The sequence below is a fragment of the Pleurodeles waltl genome, chromosome 3_1 (genome assembly GCF_031143425.1).
Source record: "Pleurodeles waltl isolate 20211129_DDA chromosome 3_1, aPleWal1.hap1.20221129, whole genome shotgun sequence".
NCBI classification, from domain to species: domain Eukaryota; kingdom Metazoa; phylum Chordata; class Amphibia; order Caudata; family Salamandridae; genus Pleurodeles; species Pleurodeles waltl.
Window position 1 is genome coordinate 951,552,311 of NC_090440.1, and position 21,404 is coordinate 951,573,714.

Genomic DNA, 21,404 nt, shown 5'->3' on the forward strand with positions numbered 1-21,404 from the left:
TCCAACCGGGGGATTATGACCCCACCTACTGCCATGGTTTTCGTGGCTTCCTTACCGGCACAAAACCATGGCGGTAGGCACTATCAGTGACAGGGAATTCCTTCCCTATCACTGATAGGGTTCTCCCTCCTGCCCCTCCCTCTCCAGTTACCCACTCACCCCCTCTACCTCTCCAATGCCCCACCCCTCCTACATGCACTCCCCCTTCACACACACACACATACACACACATTCCCACAAACATCCACGCATGCATACTTCCACTCACACACACCCTCACACACTTTCGAACATGCACGCACACATGCATTCACAAAACATAACATACACGCACTCACACCTTCATACATGCACACTCGCATCCAACACGCAACACACACCCACATACATGCACATACAAAAATACAGACACCCCCCCACACACACAACATCCCCCAACCCCCTCCCCTGTCAGAGCACCCACTTACCTGTGTTCACGAGGTCCTCCAGCGGGAAACCGGGCAGGGCGCTGCTGCCAGCAGCAGCATCTGCCAGCAGAACACTGCCAGGGTGTATTATTGGTCATAATACGGCTGGCAGCGGTCTACTGGTGTGGTGCTGCTGCTGGCAGCAGCGCCACCTTACCGCCATCCGCCGGCATGGCCACAGCCGGATTTCCGCCATCCTTCTGGCGGAAATCCGGCTGTGGTCATAATATGGCGGATGGCTGGTAGCCGCGGCAACAGTCTTTTGGTGGCCGTCACCACGATGGTAGGCGGTGTTTACTGCCATTGTTGTAATGAGGGCCCAAGTCCTCTGTGACATGTCAATCACAGTGAAGACAACTCCAGTCACAGAACAGACTGCACCTACCTGTCATATTACAAGCCTGGTCACTCAGTACAAACATGCATAATGGAGAACAACTCTAAGTTAGCCAATAAAAGTCAGACAGCCAAATAGTTCACATCTGATGTGTACCATGTGAATCTGTGGTATAGCCATGTGATCAGTCAGACCATATCACAGAGACACCCAACACATATTACACTACTCAGCACAATGCTAAGTCCACCGATGGGCCATGTACCACATATAACACATCTATATACATCCACTTTGCAGTATCAAATCAGAAATACCACTGGAACACACATGTAACATCATGGACCACTTCCAATGCCACCACACATGCGGGAACACCAGTTGGAGTATGTACCATGACAACTCCAGCATTGTACACACCATTCCACATATGGCAAGACCTGACACAGAGGCAAGACAATACACATCTCAGAGGGCTAAGTTTAGCATTCATTAGGCACACATGGACAAACACCACTGGCTGTACACTATTTACACATCCTGCTACCTCATAAGGCAGCCTGAGGAGACTGAATCCAAACTGGGAATCACATCAACATGCCATGTGTCATGCAAACCTAAACCACTCATTATCTGCCACTATCTATTGCCCAAGTCAAGCTGTAATAGTTACAGGCCATCAGATGTGTCCCCAAATTTCTATATTGACATGATGTAGGCAGTTACTCAGCATTGCAACATAGGAATTGCTAATGCTGTGTCATACATGCCATGTACACACCATGGTGATAAGTTTGGGATCACCCAGGGCACTTACCACCTCTAGTACCATACCATAGGTTTGAAGGCCACAACCCCACAAGTATAGCTCCTCGGAATGCATGATCTGTGCAGTCATGCCATATTTTACATATTGCAGTATCCCAATTTGGCTACCTACACATACCCTACAGCCAGCAGGTCAGTCATATATGCCTAGTCAGCAATCAAGCCTATACTTCTGTCCCATGAGGGCGATTTTTTGTGGTGGAACTATATTGGCAGCCTCACAACCTGTCAATACCAGATTGATTACATGATGTACATAGTCCCAGTGATAAAAGGAGAGTCACACAGTAGCATTTACAGGTTGGCAACACAGATGGGAGTGGCCAGACACCTCAGAGCCACTAATGCAGATGGATGGAGTTCGTCATACACAATGCTTAGGGTGGTCCAAACACTCACATCCATTTCATGGCCAGGATAGAGTCAGACATGTGTCAATGACATCTGCGTATCCACATCACAGACATGGAGAGGAATGGAAATATGAGATGTACATCCACTGACAGTACAGTATGGCAAAACATCTACTAAAGATACTTTGCCAGGTTGCCAAATACCCATTGTCAGTTGATGATGAACATGTAGCATAAACAACAATGTTAAATTGTCTGCAGTGAGGCACCCAATCCCATTTAAGGCCACCCAAATTCCAGGATACAGTCACTACTCACCTCCTTGTGGCTGCAGTCCTGCCCTCAAATGCCCATCCACCTCAGGGTAGGCTGCTGCCAAAATGCAGGCATTTAAGGGAGTCAGGGTCAGACAGGCATCCCTCTGTCTTTGGGATGACATCTCCAGCAGGGCCTCTGAGGTCTTCTGGGCCCAGCGTCTCAGGTCCTCCCACTGCTTGCGACAATAGGTGCTCCACTGGGCATGGACCCCAAGGGTCGGTACTTGCTTGCCGAAGGCACGCCAGATCCCTTTTTTCTGATGGATGTTTACCTGCATGGGTGACACAGACAGAAGGAGTGGACTATAAACATCAGAATCAATAAATGCCCACACATACCCATCGTCACGGTTTGCACACCTTAACTCCATGCACCCTGCATGAAAGTACTCCAGACCCCCCACACTTACACTATTCACCCTCACATACCCATATCACACATTACTTTGGCATTGGGCTCACCTCCTACTCTGATACCCCATACAGCTGTCCAATACAGGAGTGAGACCCCTTCCACCAGCTTCTCCAGCTGTTCTTGGATGAAGGCTGGGGCCCTATCACTTGCAGGACGTGGCATGATGGCTCATACAGCAGCTCAAGTCATGGATGTCTTGCTTGCAGGAGTGTCAGGAGTCAAGTGAGCAAACCTTGACTCCTGACAGAAAATAGCAGTTGCAGCCGCCACGTACAGGTGATCCCCATGGGCCCCAGTCCCCCATAGGCAGCAATGTTAACCAATGAGAAGTTGCACGGCAGTTGCAACTTCCTACCATCATGACGACATACATCGGCAGACTTAGGTCACTTTCAACTGTCCTGTTTCATTTTATGCACATATCATGCCTTGCTGCATCAACATAAGTACGCATACATGGTATTTTGACCAGAATGAGGAGCAGACCTATGTTGTACCATTATGGTTAGGCTGCTACATGTGACAGGCATGACACAGTGACGTCACATGGCCAGTTGTCACATGACATGCATGTACAGATGCTCAGAGCCTTATAGGCAGTGTAACCATATAGGTATATAGCATAACTACATACATGCTCAATGGAGGACAGCTCAGTGTACCAGATAAGGAACATCACACAGGTGATGTGTGTCACAAACTATTGATCAGGGCCACAAATGTACAGCAAGGAGGGTGCCCATGCCTCACAGCATGCCCAATATAGTGTATCAGCAGTGCGAGGCATGTCTACAGCGTTAGGTGTGTGCGATGAGGACATGTTCAAATGATGTGTAGAGTGGTTCTCACATTGTACTAGCTCACCTCTCTATCCTAGATGGCCTTTCAGGAGGAGATTGATACATGCACCAGTGCACCGTTTGCTAGTCGACCTTGCAACCCTGGAGGAGAGGCATATCATTCAGACCTACCATCTAAATTGTCACACCATCATGGATCTTTGACCAAGTTGGAGCCAGATCTCTTGTCTCCCATACATAATCCTTATGCTATCCCTCCCACAGTCCAAGTCCTGTCAGTGCTACCCATTCTTGCCACAGGCTCCTTTCAAAATACTGTGGGCTTGGCAGCAGGGATGTCACAGCCAATGTTCAGTCTTGTTTTGAAGGATGTACTGTGTGCTTTCTTGAAACACCTGGGCAGCTACATCAGGTTCCCCCAACATGCAAATTTGTTCTATGTGAATGCAGAATTCTATGAGATGACGCACATCCCTCATGAGATAGGAGCCATAGATTGCACCCATATAGCTTTGGACCCTCCCAGTGCCAATGAACAGGTGTGCAGAAACAGGAAAAACTACCACTCCATCAATGTTCAGGAGGTGTGTGTGGCAGACCAATACATCTCCCAAGTGACAGCCAAGTTTCCAGGATCTGTGCATGACTCCTTCATTCTGCAGAACGGCAATACCCCCTACATGGTGGCACATCTACAGAGAGAGAGGGCATGGCACATTGGTATGTATGTATTTGGATGTGGGTTTCTGTTTTGGCCCCTGTCATCACAATCCTCCCTGTTTCTGTACCTGTATTATAATAAGTCCCACCTATGTGCACACAGGTGACTCTGGCTATCCTAACCTTCCCTGGCTGTTGACACCAATGAGGTACCCTGCCACAGAAGGGCAACGCCATTTCAGTGAGGCCCACGGCAGGACGAGGCATGTAATTGAAAGAACATTTGGCTTACTGAAAGGAAGATTCAGATGCCTGGACTGCTCTGGAGGTACCCTCCTCTACACTCCCCAAAAGGCAAGCCAGATCATAGCTACCTGCTGCATGCTCCACAATCCAGCCTTGAGATGTCAGGTACCATTAGTAACTGATGATGAGGAGACAGATGGACTACTGGCTGGTGAGGCAGACATGGAAAGTGTTGATGAGGCAGATGAGGAAGGTGCAGCTGACTACAGAACAGAGCTAATCAATCAGTAATTCCAGTAACATACAGGTATGTTGTGTGTGTCCTTGCAAGTGTTGTATTTCCACATTTTTTAGTGTCAATGGTCCTCCTGATTAGATTCATCAGTGGTGGTGCAATGTGTTCCTATCCCTTTTTGTGTGTTGTGGGAGGTGACTGATTGCATGTAAGGTGCAGAGTGACAGTGTCTAATCTCTAACATTTGTACTCTATGCAGGTTGCAAGTATCACATCTCCTATGGGCAGGCCTGTATTGTGCTATGTGCCCAGCATTCTCCTGTTCTCATGTCATTCCAGCAAGTAACTGTGTACTGTGAATCTTTACCTCACCTACATATTGCATGAGCTATTCATGTTAATTAGCCTTTGGTGACTGATTACAGAGTACAGATTAGCCCATGACAGATGCCAGCTACAGTTATGTGATGTGTTCCCTGAGACAGTTGATGTAGAAGTGACATCTGTTGTGTCCTCCTTTTTAGTTGGCAATCCGTACTGGGCATGATAATTATGAACTGCATATGTGCTTTGTCTGCCACCATGCCTACTATCCTGATGGATGTCTCTGTCATGGTCTTTTTTCGGGTTGGATCAGTGGATATGCTCTGGTGTGCGGCTGGTATAGTGACTCCCTTACATCTGCCCTAGGACATGTCTGTTGTTGAAGGATGCCTCCCTCTGCTGTCCATTACACTGCCTGTTATTTAGGGGGCCTTGCCCACATAACATATTGCTGAATAAACTTTTGTATTAGTACAAATAAAGACACATATGCATTTGCTGTGATCTACAGTGTTTATTGTGCAATAGTTGCCACACATGGGATGAGTGGGGTTATGGTGGTTGAAATCATCCGAGTAGGTGGCACAGCTGTAGGTAGCACAGGTCCATTGGAAAAGTGGAAAAATGTAATTGAACAGTCAACAGGGTGTCTCAGTGGAACTCAAGGGAGAAAACATCATGAGAGGGTCACTTCCTGGCAGTGGGTTTTGTCTTGGCATCTGCTACAGCCGGATGTCTGGATGGATGTCCACATTTGCGGGGGGCTTCTTCAGCTACAGAGGGAGAAGTGCCTCTGGGCTGTGGTCCCCCTGACAGGGCCTCCATTCCACTAACTGCTGCAGATGGTGAGGGTTCAGATGTGATATAGCTAGTAGAAAGGGCCTGCTGTTGGATGGAGGAAGCACACAGGGTGGTGTTAAAGTCCCTGAGCACCCCTACAATGTAGGCCATGGTGGCATTGTGGGCCTGCCACTGCTGCATGACCTCCTGGTGGTATTCCCTGTGCCGCCTTTGATTTTCCCCTTTCATGTTGATAATCTGGTCCATCCTGTCTTGGGATTGATGGTATGCTCCTAGGACTTGGGAGATGGCTTTCTGGTCAGCGGACTGCCTTGGGTGCCCTGTCCTCTGGCCCACAGGTTCCTCCCCACGACCCCTGCCCCCATGTGCCTGTGCCCCTGACACAGTGTGCCCAATCCTAGTGTCAGCAGGACCTTCATTGTTCTGGGTGTGAGGGGTCAATTCAGGTCCCTGTACAGTGGGGCACACTATTGATTGAACAGTCTGTGGGACACAGGTTTGGAGATGAAGGGTTGGCTGTGATCTTGGAACCACAGCGTGGGGAATTTGATGTGAGCAGGGTGAGGCCAGGAGTGGTAGACTGACCAGGGGTCCAGGATGGGTCAGGTAGGTTGTCAGTGTCCAGACATCCAGCGGTATTGTCCTCACTGCGGCCTTCATCCTGAGGAAGACTGACAGTCTCTTGAAGCCCCTCCATGGTGGCATGTCAGGGGTACCTGTGTGTGGAGTGAGAAAGGGTTAGATGGTAGAGGTGTGAATGGTTGTGTCTTTGTCTGATGCATACAGTGGCTTCACTTGCTTCCCATCAATGGCAATGACAGATGCAGCACTGCTAACACAGTTTATGGATGTTGGATTGTGACATATGGACCATGCTCCATCGGGGTTGTTGTTGGTCAGGTTTGGTGGCTTTAGGTCGGTGGAAGTGTTCAGTTCCTGTGTGATGGTTCACATGACAGGTGTACCCTGTTGGCATGTGGCAATTCAGGCTTGCTATTTGTGAGTGGGCATGGCTGTACATTGCAGCATAGTGTCCAAGTGGGAGAGGGGCCTGTATGTGTATGCAGGATTGCTTGTCCTGTCTGTACATGTTGTGCATGGTGTATCCCTTCTTACCTACAGGCAGATGTTCAGTCCATTTCTGGGTTGTTGATCTGTATTAGTGTCCCTTAGGTTTGCTGACAGTACTGTGTTTGTGTTTGGCGTTGTTTGGCATTGTGTTGTGCCATTGCATTGCTGTCATTGCCATGTTTTGGTCCTCAGTCGAAGCATTCAGTTGCAATAGTCATACATGCAAGAGATGTGATGTGAGGTGCACATTGCTGTTTTTGCTGGAGATGGGCAGGTGCATTGTGGGAGTTATAGTGATTGAGATTGGCAGTGCTATCCGTGCACTTGGCAGGGACTGTGTGGGCATTGGGGCAGGGTGGTGCTGTGGCATTCAGGAGAGGGACATTGGTGATAAGGTGGAAGGTGTAGTGGAAGATTGGGTGTATTGGGGAGTGATTGGGTGGTGAGAAGGCATGCTGGACTGTACGATATAGTGCTAGGGCAGTGTTATTTACTTACCAGAGTCCAGTCCTCCGGGTATTCCAGTCAGGCCCTCTGGATGCAGGGTTTCCAAGACCTTCTCCTCCCACAATATGAACTCTGGGGGAGGAGGTGGGGGCCCACCGCCAGTCTTCAGCACTACAATTTGGTGTCTGGGTATCCTTCCTTGTGTGTGGATGGTTGCCCACTGAGTTGACTCTGTCGACTATTCTCTGCCATAACTCAATTTTCCTGGTAATGGATGTTTGCTGTACCTATGCTTCAAACAGTTGTGGCTCTACCCGGACAATTTCATTGACCATGACTTTCAACTCACCATCAGTGAAGCCTGGGTGCTTTTGATGGGACATGGCGGTTGTACTATGGGTGAGGGTGGGTGTTGTGTGTGTCAGGGTGCAGTGTAGAATGCTTGGTGTCGTGGGGGTGTTTGGGTGTGTGAGGGGGTTGGTTGTGGTGTTAGTGTGCGGTTGTGATGTTTGTATAATGTTGATCGTACAGTTGTGTGGTGTGTGCTGAATGTGAAGTGTATACATGCCTATGGTGTATATGTGTTAAGTAATGAGTTTGTGGGTCCTCGCTGTCTGTGTATGTGGTTTTTGTCGCAAAGCACTGTGGGTTGTGTGGGGATGTGTTATATAGTGCTGTGAGTGGGTGTGTCTGGTGTGTGTATGTGTGGGGTATTTGAACTGTCGAATGTGGTGGTATGTTCTGGCTAAGGTGAGTTTTTGAGCACGGCAGTTCGAGCCGCCAATGGTTTTCCTCCTTGGAAGAACCACTGTGGTGATTTGTGGGTCGTAATCTGGTGGGTGGGATGTTGTTGGGCTGGGGATGCTGGTGGTGGAACCACCTGTTTCCCACCCTCCAGTGTCCCGGCGGTGTCGGATTTGTGGCTATTTTTTGGCGGTCTTCATTGGGTGACTCTTAATACAGTGGTCAGATTACCACAACCATGGTGGTCTTTTGGCGGCTGCCACTGCGGCGGTCTTGCTAAAAGACCACCAAAGTTGTAATGAGGCCCATAATGTATGAGAGGGTGTGTAATTGGCATAACCTAATTGAACCAGCATTGAAAAAGGCACTTATGCTAAAACGTGTCTGCTTGGTCCAATAAAATGACATTTAGAACCTGTGAGTGCTCCGCTCCCTTTTTATACATATGCACATATGCATACATTTATATGTGTGTGTGTGTGTGTGTATGTGTGCATATATATATATATATATATATATATATATATATATATATATATAGAGAGAGAGAGAGAGAGATATACACAAATACATATAGATGTATATAATATATACATATATTATATATATATATCTATATATATATATACATATATATATAGATATATATATATACATATACATATATATATATATATCTTTTACACAGCGGTGTTCACATAGGGGGATTCCACTCTAAATTAGTATGCAATTTTTTATATATCTAACCTAATAAGTATATATACATGTGTGAAAGTACCTATGTCTCTAATATTGAATATATACATATGTTACATAAACGCATATACATATTTATGTACAGATAACTATAAATCTGTTGTTGCAAAACATGATGCATTGTAAAATTGTGCAGTTTGAGTGATGTGTTGTAAAGGTCAACACGTTCGAATACATATGTGGTAAATGCATATATTGTAACAACTAATAATCGGTTTTAACCAGTGTATTTAAATGGCTGCCAAAGCATGAATTTGGTGCATTCTCGTACTAGAGTTTTTATTGGGTTGATCTAGTGTCAGGTATTTTACATTGGTAATTGAGAAGCTGTTTTTTGTCTTCTGCTCTGGGATGAGAATGGTATTGATTAACCACTGAGAACACTGGTTAATGAGTCTTCATTTGGGGATGAGGTATTTGCTTTTTTTAAATGTCTGTTATCCTATTTCTCCACAATACAGGTGTCCTAGTGTTTGGTAGATACATGTCTAACTAGAGTGCATTCATGGGGTGGGGTGATAATAATGAAGTATGCTGATGCATGGTTTTATAGTGTAATTTGATTAATGGAACTAGGGCCCATATTTATACTTTTGACGCTAAACTGCACTAATGCAGTTTAGCGTAAAAACTATACCGCTGGCCAGCGCCACTTCAAGACGCCAGCCGGGTGTCTTATTTATGGAATGGCTCAAATCGGCGCAAAGGTGGGCTAATGTCATGGAGAATGACGTCAGCCGGGTGGGTGTGGCTGTATGGGGATAGTGGGTTTAGTGTTTAAAAATGATGTTAGAGTACAAACAAATTACTCTAACCAGCATAGCGTCATTTTCTGACGCTAAACCTACCATACCACATGACTCCTGTCTTATAAAAGACAGGAGTCATGCCCACCACCCCAATGGCCAGCACACGGGACAAGGGTCCTCTGGGCATGGCCATTGCACCCAGTGCCATGAATGGGGCCCATTTCAGGGCCCCAATGGTACTTAAAAAAAATTAACCAAATACTTACCTGTACTTACTATACTTACCTTGGATGGGGTCCTCCATCCTCCGCTGTCCCTCTTGTGTGGGTGGGGATGTCCCTAGGTCCTGGGGAGGGCATCTGTGGGCTTATTCCGTGGTGGTCCAACATGGAAATAGGCCCGCAGGTCCCCTAATGCCTGCCCTGACCAAGGTGTTATTTATTTAGGCCCGCCTCCTTCCCGTGCACCATTTTTGCACAGGAGGATAAATAAGGCTCTAGGGCCTTAGAGTCATTTTTTGTCCAGGAACACCTACCTTGCATCTCATTGATGCAAGGTAGTTTTCCACAGGCAGAAAATGACTTTAACTCAAATTTTTTGGTGCTCGAAATTTCTAGTGCCAAAATATAAATATGGAGTTAAGTTTGCACTGAATTAGCGTCAGAAAAATTGATTCAGCTCAAACAGATTATAAATATGCCCCTAGGTCTCTCAACCCCACATCAGCAATGTGATGGAGAGCAGGTAGGTCTTAGTCTTGCATAGGTCTGGTGGCCCAGAGAAAGTAAAGCCAAATTTGCCTTCCTCCTGTCAGTCCCTGTATAAAGCAACCAACCCATACCCTCATCCTTGTTTGTGCTTCAAGAAAGCCTGTTCTTCCCAGTTTTCTGACTCACATTAAGCTGAAAGATCAGTCCCCTCCCACATTTGCCTCTACAAAAAGACAGAAAGAAACAAGGAAAGGGTATTGGGAACTCTAGTTGTTTCTTCCTTGTTCCCATACACCACTTTGTTTTCGGATATTACCCTGCTGAATGCCTCTCGAACTGTAACACTGAAAGAAATTGGGTTACTGGTTGAGGGGGTAAAACCTACTCAGGCAGCAACCACACTCCTTGCCAGGGGGAAGTCACAAGCAAACTCCAAATTAACCTGTGCTCAACCCTCTGGTAGCTTGGCACAGAGCAGTCAGGCTTTTTTAGGGGCATTGTGTATTTGTGCAACACTTCAAACAGCAATAATATGAAACACACCACAAAGGGGATCGCTACCAGATTTGAAAAACAGAGACATTTTTAATAAATGAAACTGACCAAAATGACAAAAAACAAATCAATACAATGGTAGTCATCCAATTTGAAAGATTTAGGTTAAAATAATGCCAAAGATCCCAAAGCGCCACTTGCAGCTGTCTGGTTGCACGAGCCTGGGAGAAAGTCACAAGTTCAGGCCAACAGAGATGGAGCACTGGTTAGATACATGAACTAGGTTAGTCCCACTAAAAAGTTACATTCTTAGTCCAGTGCAAAGTCTCCTCTCCATGGAGGAGGGAGCCACGAGGTGCAGAGAAGCGTCACAGGGATTTGTCACTGTATCACAAAGAAAATTCTAGGCTTTGCAGATAGTTATTGATGTAGCACGAAGATCCTGTTATCTTTGCAAGCGGTGGGGCTGGAACTTATTGATGGCACTCCCCATGAGCAGTCAAAGCTGTAGCACGAAGGATCAAGTTGATAGAACTTCGCTCTGGAGAGCAGTGCGAGTGAGAAGGTTTTGGACCCAACAAGCCTTTTTGCGGTCGTGAAGAGCCTAACGTCAGTTAATCTCCACTGATGCCACACCAAGGACTGAGGAGCTGACAGGCACCACTTTGGGGTCAGGGGCTTGCACCAACTGGATCTGGGTGCCGTGTCAGGTGGTTGGATCCTGTTTTGTCCATGTGGTTTTGAACAGGATGCCAGCAGACTAGCCATTGGAGTCACTCTGGTAGTACTGGGTTCAGGTGCAGCCTCAAATCCTTCTGGTTCAGACGGGAGGGCAGCAGGGCAGCAATCCATCACTGCAGCAGTCATGCAAGGCAGTAGTCTAGCAGAGTGGCAGTCCTTTCGGCAGCACAGCAGTCCTTCTTCCTGTCAGAGTCTCTACAGGTCCAGAAGTGTGCTGAAGAATTGGTGTCTGAGGTCTAATATTTATTCCAGATGCCTTGTTTGAAGTGTGAGAGGCTTCTAGAGGTCTCCCTTTGAGTTGCACAGGGTTCCTGCCTTCCCTGCTCAGGCTATAGGGATATACAGCCCGTTGTGTGCAGACAGGGTACAGCCTATTCACCTAGGGTCTAGTGCTGTGCTCAGCTGGGCACTCCCTTCCTGCCAGTGATGACCCATCCAGGCATAACTCAGCTCTCTATTGTGTGTGTGACTGTCTAGGAGGAATACACAAAGCCCCCAGCAGCACCCAGTCATGTGGCCAAGAAACAGTCTGCAGGCACTTAGTAACTCCGGCAGGAAAATGCCAACTTTCTAAAAGTGGAATTTTCAGAATTCTAATTTAAAATCCCTCTTTGCGATAATCAAGGATTTCTCATTATAATTCCAAAGACACCACACATGAACCTGCTACATGTTCTCATTTGGAAGTTTGAGCGCATTAAGGGGGTCATTCTGACCCCCGCCGGCGGCGGATGCCGCCGGCCTGGTGGGAACCACCAGAAGACCGTACCGCGGTCGAAAGACCGCGGCGGTCATTCTGAGTTTCCCGCTGGGCTGGCGGGCGACCGCCAGAAGGCCGCCCGCCCGCCCAGCGGGAAACCCCCTTCCACGAGGATGCCGGCTCCGAATGGAGCCGGCGGAGTGGAAGGGGTGCGACGGGTGCAGTTGCACCCGTCGCGATTTTTAGTGTCTGCCACGCAGACACTGAAAGTCTATGTGGGGCCCTGTTAGGGGGCCCCTGCAGTGCCCATGCCAATGGCATGGGCACTGCAGGGCCCCCCAGGGGCCCCACGACACCCGTTCCCGCCAGCCAGGTTCTGGCGGTGGAAACCGCCAGAACCAGGCTGGCGGGAAGGGGGTCGGAATCCCCATGGCGGCGCTGCTTGCAGCGCCGCCGTGGAGGATTCCCAGGGGCAGCGGGAAACCGGCGGGACACCGCCGGTTTCCCGTTTCTGACCGCGGCTGTACCGCCGCGGTCAGAATGCCCATGGAAGCACCGCCAGCCTGTTGGCGGTGCTTCCGCGGTCGTTGGCCCTGGCGGTCCATGACCGCCAGGGTCAGAATGACCCCCTAAATGCAATAAGGTAACTCCAATGTTATCCTACAGGGGAGGTAGGCTCTGCAGTGGTGAAAAATAAATGTAAGACATTTTCCATACAAGGACATGCAAACCGTAAAAGTGCATAGCCCACTTTTTAAATACACTGCACCCTGCCCTCTGTGGTGTTAAGGGCCTACCCTATTGGAAACTTATATGTGTTAAAAAAGGGAAGTTTGTGTCTGGCTCAAGGTTTGTGCTGACAGGTCAGAATGGCAGCTTTAACACTGCCCACACAGGCTGAATTGGCAGACTTGAGACAAGTTTAAAGAGCTACTTAAAATGGTGACACAATCAATGCAGCAGGTGGCATTTAATTTACAGGCCCTGGGCACATGCACTAGCACTTTACTAGGGACTTCTAAGTAAATTAAATATGCCAGGTCGGTGTAAGCTAGTTCTACCGTGTTTAGGAGAGAGCGCACAATCCCGTTAACACTGTTTAGCAGTGATAAAGTTCAGAGAGTCCTAAGGCCAACAAAAACAAATTCAGCAAACTAGTGGAGGGTAAAGGCAAAATGCTTCGGGGTGACCCTGCAGAGAGGGCCAGGTCCAACAAACACTTTGTACAGTTTGTCCATGGGCAGAAAAACTACAACCCTGTCAATCTTATTTTGGTGAAGGGGTTATTTTTTGCCATGGTAAAGTATAAAGTGTAATTTTCTAATGTTCTGAGTGTTTGGTTTGGGGTTGCATGGTGCAATGTTTTCTGTTGGTATGTATTACACTTTGGACTACTCTGAGTAAGAGGTGAGTGATCAGAAGAAATATATGAAAGGTGATATGTTTTGTCAGTTTGTGGCATGCAGATGGCATTGTGATGTGGAGTGTGATGGTGGTATTCTGGTTTATTTGTGTTGCTATCAAAGATTCCTTATTGGCAAGTAGTAGTCAGGGAGCCAGTTCTCATAGGATAGAAGTTGAGGATTTATTTAAACAGTTACAGGATAAGTTACAAGTTACTTAATAAGGATTCAGGAAACATAGGATAGAAACTAATAGAACACAGAGAATAAAAGAGAGTCTAGCTTTGATAAGTCCTCTAAATTATTCAAACCCTAAAAACTATTCACACTGTGATTACAACCAACCCACTCATGCAAAACCAAAGATACTCCCATGTACAGGTCCCACTGAACTCGTAGCGCACCATTGACTACGAAACCAGGCAAAAATAATCAAATGAACCACAAAATGGTTATCTTTAAACCCACACTCAGCGTAGAACAGTGGGTATCTTTAAACCCTCATTCAACCCAGAACCAGGGCATCTTGTGCATGACACAATAGGGCCCATATTTATACTTTTTTAGCGCCGCATTTGCGCCGCTTTTTGACGTAAAAGCGACGCAAACTTACAAAATACAATTGTATTTTGTAAGTTTGCGCCGCTTTTGCGTCAAAAAGCGGCACAAATGCGGCGCTAAAATAGTATAAATATGGGCCAAGGTGTCTTTCAACCCTCACTGTAACAGAAGGCAAAGGTACCTTTTTCTAGAACCCTCATTCTAGAAATTCGCAGTGGGTATTTTCAACTCATATTCAACCTGTGACAACTGACAACCTCGCAAATTTAGTAATGGGTCTCTCTCAAAGCACACTCCACTCATCCCAAAACAAAAGGGCATCTTGTGAATTTAGCAACAGGTCTCTTTCAACCCACACTCATCCCAAAACAACAGGACAGCTTGTGAATTTAGCAACAGGACTAGCACTACAAGTTCATGCTATACTGTCTACTCTTGCAGGCTCAGGAACTTTGCATACTCTCACAGGAACGGGAACTTAAATGACACAATACATCTATCATAGACATGCAGTACGTGGACACCCTTTACTGCGAATTCTTGCAGGACCATCGATTCAATGACACATTACATTGCATACAACAAATATAAATACATTTTACTGACTACTCCACCCAAATTGGAACAGAATAAGCAAAAATGTCATCAAATATCATTCAGCATAACATTAAAATGTTCTCTGGCAACAAACCATAAGTCCTTCTCTCTGGTGAGTGACATATCACCCAAACATTCATGAAGAACACTGCTTGTAGATCCAAAAACACACAGTGCAGCACATCCTATTTAAATAGTTCATTACCCCCAAATACCATGTTGCTCAATTGTAGAAATATAATCTTCCAGAATGCTGACAGTGCCCCAAAACACCTAATGCATGTCTTAAATTCAGTTCATTATATTGAAGAACCACATGTTACTATACCACTCTTTTTTGTGTCTCTAAAGGCGGCTCCAATGTCCCAGAGTGAGCCGCTCAAGCCTATATAGCAGCTCCTTATAATTTTATTCTGATAAAATGGCTCCAGTCTACACAACGGCTCAGTTTACTTTTTCTCACATTAAAGAAAAAATGCAACGCTCTGATGTGCATCGTACTGTCAAGCCCTTCCTGGTGAAAACGCTGTTAAACACTTCCTGGTCTTGACGCTGAACGCTGCATCAACAAATCAGTTCACATACCAGCCTCTTAGCTGTGACATCACTATGTCAGCCGTACCTCGCACACGCCTTGGCAATAGGTTCTGCACTTATAGCCACAGAATTTTTGGGAGCAGCATTGGGCAGCCTTGTGGTTACTTTCAAACACTGCACTCAATCATCATACTTGGAATTCCTGGCATCAGCAACTCCTAATGGCATGCACAATGTGGTAAGAGCTTCTCTTTGTAAGGCATTGATGGTCCTAGAAACGCATTATGCTGGCCCTACGTGCTCACTTGAGGCTCAATAATGCCTTTGAAAACAGAACTACACAGGGACATGTGGAATCACTCACACCGTTGAACCATAACACTGTGACTCGCACGTCTCACGGTGCACAAGGCCTGCACTCAATCACCGCTGCAAAATTTAGGGTAGCTCACTCTTTATCCCCAGACATACTTGTCTACCACACTTCTCTGCAGGCAAAGGTTAGTTAAAGGTAAACTTGCCTACAAGGCCCACATTTCACGCACTGCTCGTACACTCACCACCGGTATGTCTTCACCCACTGCCGGTTCACTCACCATCAGTATGTCTTGCAAAAGTGACAAAATGCTGTATCAAAGTAAACTCCACACAATGTTGGCATTATTTGCACAATCATCTTCGTACATCTGCTTATGTTTGGAGTTCAACCAGTCCAATGCCCTTGCAATTCTGTTGTCTGCAGGGTGTCTGGCAGAAAATACAGTAGTGGGGTTTTAGGGCGTCTCTTTTGCCTTCTTAAGTCTTCATTCTTCAATTTATCTTCACTTCTTCTTTTCATTGGTTCTTTTCACACGTAAGTTCGATTTCCAGTCATTGTTAGAATCAAAGATTCCTTCTTGGCAAGTAGGAGTCAGGCGGCCAGTTCCTGTTGAATTGTGGTTGTAGGTTTATTTAAAAGGTTACAGGATAAGTTACAAGTTACTTAATAAATAAACCCCACCAGGAGCAGCAACCTCTCTGCTCAGGCCGCTCTCTCTAACTGTCACACTCCGCCAGTCACTCACCAACATTCCATGACATCACACACTTGCTGAGCAAGGCAGAGAACAATGAAGAAGTGCACAGAATGCATCACAAGCATAGCAGATTATACGAATATGCGCCCTGATGGGATGTGGAGGAGGGCTGTATAGTGTTATGCTATCTGGAGTAGTATTGTGAAGTTAAGAAAGGATGGATATGATGTGGTAGGCATGCATTGATGGTTGTTGTGGTCTGCTGTAGTATTTTTTCTTATAAAGAAGTGAAATGTTGTAATTTGATGGGTCGTGGTACAGTTTGAGGTAGAGTGTGTGTTGCAATTTTTTTTTGCTGGGTGTGGCATGAGTGCCATGTTCTGAACTGATGTTGCAGGAATGTCATTATACACTTCTCATCAATCTCAGAGCCCAGCATTGAACAAGTAACAAGTCAGACCTAAATATATTGCTTATCGTAATAGCTCCTGTGCCAATCACAATTCAGAAATTTTTCAGGCACTATTTTGGGACTTCCTGGAAATGTGCGCTTGCATACATGTTTTACTCTAAGACAAGCTGGAAAGAACTCGACGTATTTCAGTCTATGAACACCTAGCAGAGGCACGGCGCATCATCTTACCTCAAAGAATTTACTCAATGAACATGGAAGAACAGAAAATACCATAGCATTACTGTGTACAGCTCCTTTACCTTTAAGCCGCATTTTTATTTCATCGATGGTCATTCACTGGGAATCCTCATTGACTACTAAAAATGGTCATGCGGTCTACTTCTTTAATCACAATAATAGCTCTGACCCATAAAATGAGAACAGAGATTTGAATCCGATTTTAAGTATTAGGGGTGGACTTGCAGCCCTGTCAACTATGGCCAACTGTATTTTGTTCACGGAATTTGCCCTTAAATGTCAGTTAAACCATTAGCAAAAACAGTTTCAGTGTGGGGCCTCCTGGGAAGCAGACAATTTGCATAAAACTTGTTAAAAAGGCCTGCCATGGTTCTGGCTTTAGAGCAAGTGTGGTCTGATAGACAGACTTTCCATGCAATTATCTGCCATTAGGATTAGCGAGTCGCATGCCAGTGAGCAGGTACAGGTATCATCCTCATTACTGTTTTCACTTGAACAACAAGCGTCCTGCGCAAGAGCTGCAGGATGTGGGTCACGCATTCTGACAGCCCATTAAAAATAATGGGCAGGTTTTGCGCACCGGCGTCTGTGGGCACGGCGCTGCAGGAGTTAATGCGCCTCATACAAAACACCAATGCTGCGCAGAAAATGGCTTTAACTGTGCCCACGTCAGACTTCACTTAACCTGGCATCAAGAATATACAATGTCTCCCCAGCACCATTTTGGCATGCATTCTAATGAAAATAACCTTGAAGAATTCTCTGCTGCTTCAAAGGTCTATGAGTGGCAGCGGTTAGATCTCAGATGTCTGTTCAAAATGGAATGCTGACACTGCCCGTGTCAAAAAAGGGTAAAATTGACTCCGAAGGGGCGGAAAGCACTCCACTGCCCAGCTTCCCGTGAAGTGGAACGGCCAGAAAAATGGAAAAGAAAACCTAAAAACTCGGCGGAAGCAGAATATTCCCTGCAGCTGTTTACTGGAGCAGGAAAGGCGCAAACAAAATGATTGCACTGCCGCGCATTCCCTGTGCAGCGGCGCTGGCCGATGTACTTCACTTGTACATGTTATTTGGCATTAACTGTGGTGTGTTCCCTTTCACTCTGGGGGAAAGCAGGAAAAAAATCTAAATTTTTGTTGGTATTCTGAACGCTCTATAATACGGGTAGAATAAGACTTTTCAACTGAGAGGTGCCAGGCATAGGTGATTCAAATGGCATTTTAAGAGTAGAGTGGAAGAAATCAAAGTGTCATCTTTTCAAAGAAGATCGTCTTATTTTGCTAGTAAAAAGTATTAGGAACAAATTGATCTAATATTCCACAGTGAAATTATAGAATATGCATCAGATGGTTTCCATGAGGACATAAAACTAATCCCAATAACCAACAATAACCAATAACCTCTGGATTAGCCTTGGGTTCTAAAGCAGGGTGTTGCTCCACGTGATGCACTTCAGTGCTTCCTCTGGGGTAGTAAGCACCATAGAAATGTAATTACAATAAAATACAAATGTTTAAACTTTAGACGTTCACCATGATATCTACATTTTAGACAGAAAAAAACTATGCAGTGGTTCTAAATATTTTGTTGCAGTTAGGGGTGGGCGAAATATTCCGTTGCACCTGTGGAATTTTGGCGACTCCATGTTACTCTTATAACGCAAAATTTCGTTCAGATCCCAGCCAATCGGCATGTGGCGGATTTTGTTCTCACACATGGCTCCAGAATGGTAAATTGGTGAGTGCAAGCGAGATTTGGCATCATTGCAAAAGGGAAACGATACAAATACTCCCTGCATTGAAGAAGGTATTTGTTGGGCGTTATATATTACAGTTTTAAGGGCAAAGAAGAGAAAACACTTATAAAAGAGGGGAAAGCAAAATGAACATATCTTTTCATGTCTTCATCTGAGACAGTTCTGGGTTATTGTCTTTACACTCCTTTGAAATTCTTTTCTTTGAAAACTCCTTCCATATAGTTGCATTTAGCCTCAGAAGAACATAAAAGAGGGTCTGCGAATCCTTCTAATAGGCACTCAACGGCTAACCTTCACCATCACCCAGTGTATTACCGTATTAAGGACTCTCCTTGAGCACTGAACACCGACTCCTTCACCGGTGGATGTTTTGAGTTTTACTTGTTGACAGGACCTTCCCACCACCACATTGCCCACCTCCTTATTGCAGACTCTTGCACTTGCCTGGGACTATGGCTCTGTTCCGGAGCAGTAGAAAGTGGGGTCATTTTGCCTTTTACCCAAAGACTTCCTGCATTGGGGAAGTCATCTGTTGGCTCTTTGTCTTCTCCAATGCTCACTGCTGAGATCTTGTTTCCTTGCCTCTCTTGCTTCTCTGTGGTTGCCCTGGTCTCCGGTTTTAGTTCAGGGTCACACTCTTCTCTTTGTTACCCATTTCACTGTCTTGCTTTTTTTCTTGGGTCTGCGTCTTCTTCTGATTCAGCATCCTCTTGGTCCACGTTCGTCCCCCGCTCACTGTGTTTTCTCACCCTTAACGTCTGCTGTTTCCATCAATGCATGTGTGACAGTCTCAGTGACTAGCATGCTGCCTTAGTTTTGCAGGAAGCTGTGGTGGCCATGTTAGAATTCTCACTTGTTGATATGTGTCCCTTGTTACAGTCCTGTAGCATGATTTCCAGTTTCTAGCAGGACATCTGGAAATATTTTTCTAATGCGGGTAGCCACAACCATTTGCAGTCGGAAGGTTGCCTTTCAAGTACAAAACCTACCCGAGCGGCAGCATAATCAACTTGAGTAGCTGCACCCTCTAGCATGCTGCGTAGTGCTGTTGGTACTGATTTTTCAGCACAGAACTCTTTTCCGGTGCATAATCACAGCCTGAGCAGCACAACTGCCTATTTCCGCCCACTTGTGGAAGTCCACTGAATCTTGTGGAGTTTTTACGTAACTCTGCGGAATTCCGCTCACTCAAATTCTGCGAGTTCTGCCCACCCCTAGTTGCAGTATGCCTTTACAGGCCCACCATTTGATGACTTACCATGCTCATAAAAAAATATTGTAGGCAATTTTTGTTAAAAAGTGGTAAAATAACACTGGAATCCTAGGCCTGGACCAAAAACAAAAACCCTTTAAATTTACTATGATCTGAAAAAATAAAAACTATATGAATAACTATTTTTTGTATTAATCTAAAAATACTACAACAGGATAGTGGGTGAAAAAGAAGAGAGAAAAATTATGGACCGTCTTCTGCTGTCTATACCAGGAACCAGACTGGAAGAGGAAGTAAGAAAGAATATTAGCCCTGGAAACTTGAACTCATTACAGAGGCATCACAGGGAAATGGTGCATAGGAAAAGGAAAACCGGTCAGGTGGCAGGATGGCTATGTGAACGGAGGTGTGAGGAGAAGACAGAGGAGGATGACAGTGACGGAACATGTAAAGAGAAAAGGATAAGAAAGAGAAGTATGGAGGACAACACATTCCCTTAATGCAATGTCTTCAGAAACGTCCTTGGTCAGGACTGATTTAACAAATCTGACCTTACATTGTTAATTATAAATTAAGTGAGGAAGGATACCAATCAACAAAAGGGTTAGTCAAAATAACAATGAACCCTAGAAGCATAAGAGCTTGTTTTGCCCCGTCTGTGCAAGGCAAGCAAGTGGTCAGGTCATGGTTTTAGAGAGTTGTCATTAGGTCATGGACTTATTCAGCGTTACACCCAGTGCTCTAATTGTCAGTCTCTAAAAAGGGAATGGCCTATGTAATTAATAGTGCGACCTAAAACAGGTAAATTACATTTCTGTACTTCACACAACAAGCCACCTGACGTAACCCTCTGTGAGTTTTGATAGTGCATCCAGATATGTCACACAACAAACACTTACACCTAAAACAAATCAGCCCTATTTATTCTGCCAAGCTTCCAAGTTAGCTGTTGAAATAAATAGCAACACTGACTTTGCTGTGCATAGCTAGGATTGAAAATGTTTCAATTATGAAAATTTGAGATTCACACTGGTTTCTGCTTCAGAGCACTGTCATGAACTCCCATCAGCAATCTGAACTCACTCAGACCCTATAGGCGACTCAAGGTCAAGGTATACAGCATAAAGGAGCTATATCTTGCTTCAAAAATACTGCAGAAACACAACTTGAAAAAAACAAATACTCTTAGAGGATTTAAGAAGAACTAAAACACATGACATTTAATTAGGGCTTGCATTACTGACACAGAATACCTAAAGGATCTATACAGTCATTGTTGAGAAATCAATGTGTGTTTTTACCAGAAAAGATACGGACATAATTATAGAGCCCGGTAGGGGCCCATTTCAAAGTTGCCTTACACAAAACCCTGGTTAAATCCAGCATTTGAACGCTGCAGGGGACAGAGTAGCAATAGCCATCGGTACTGCAATATCATCTTCGGGGATGGCTACTATTTTAATCCATTTCATG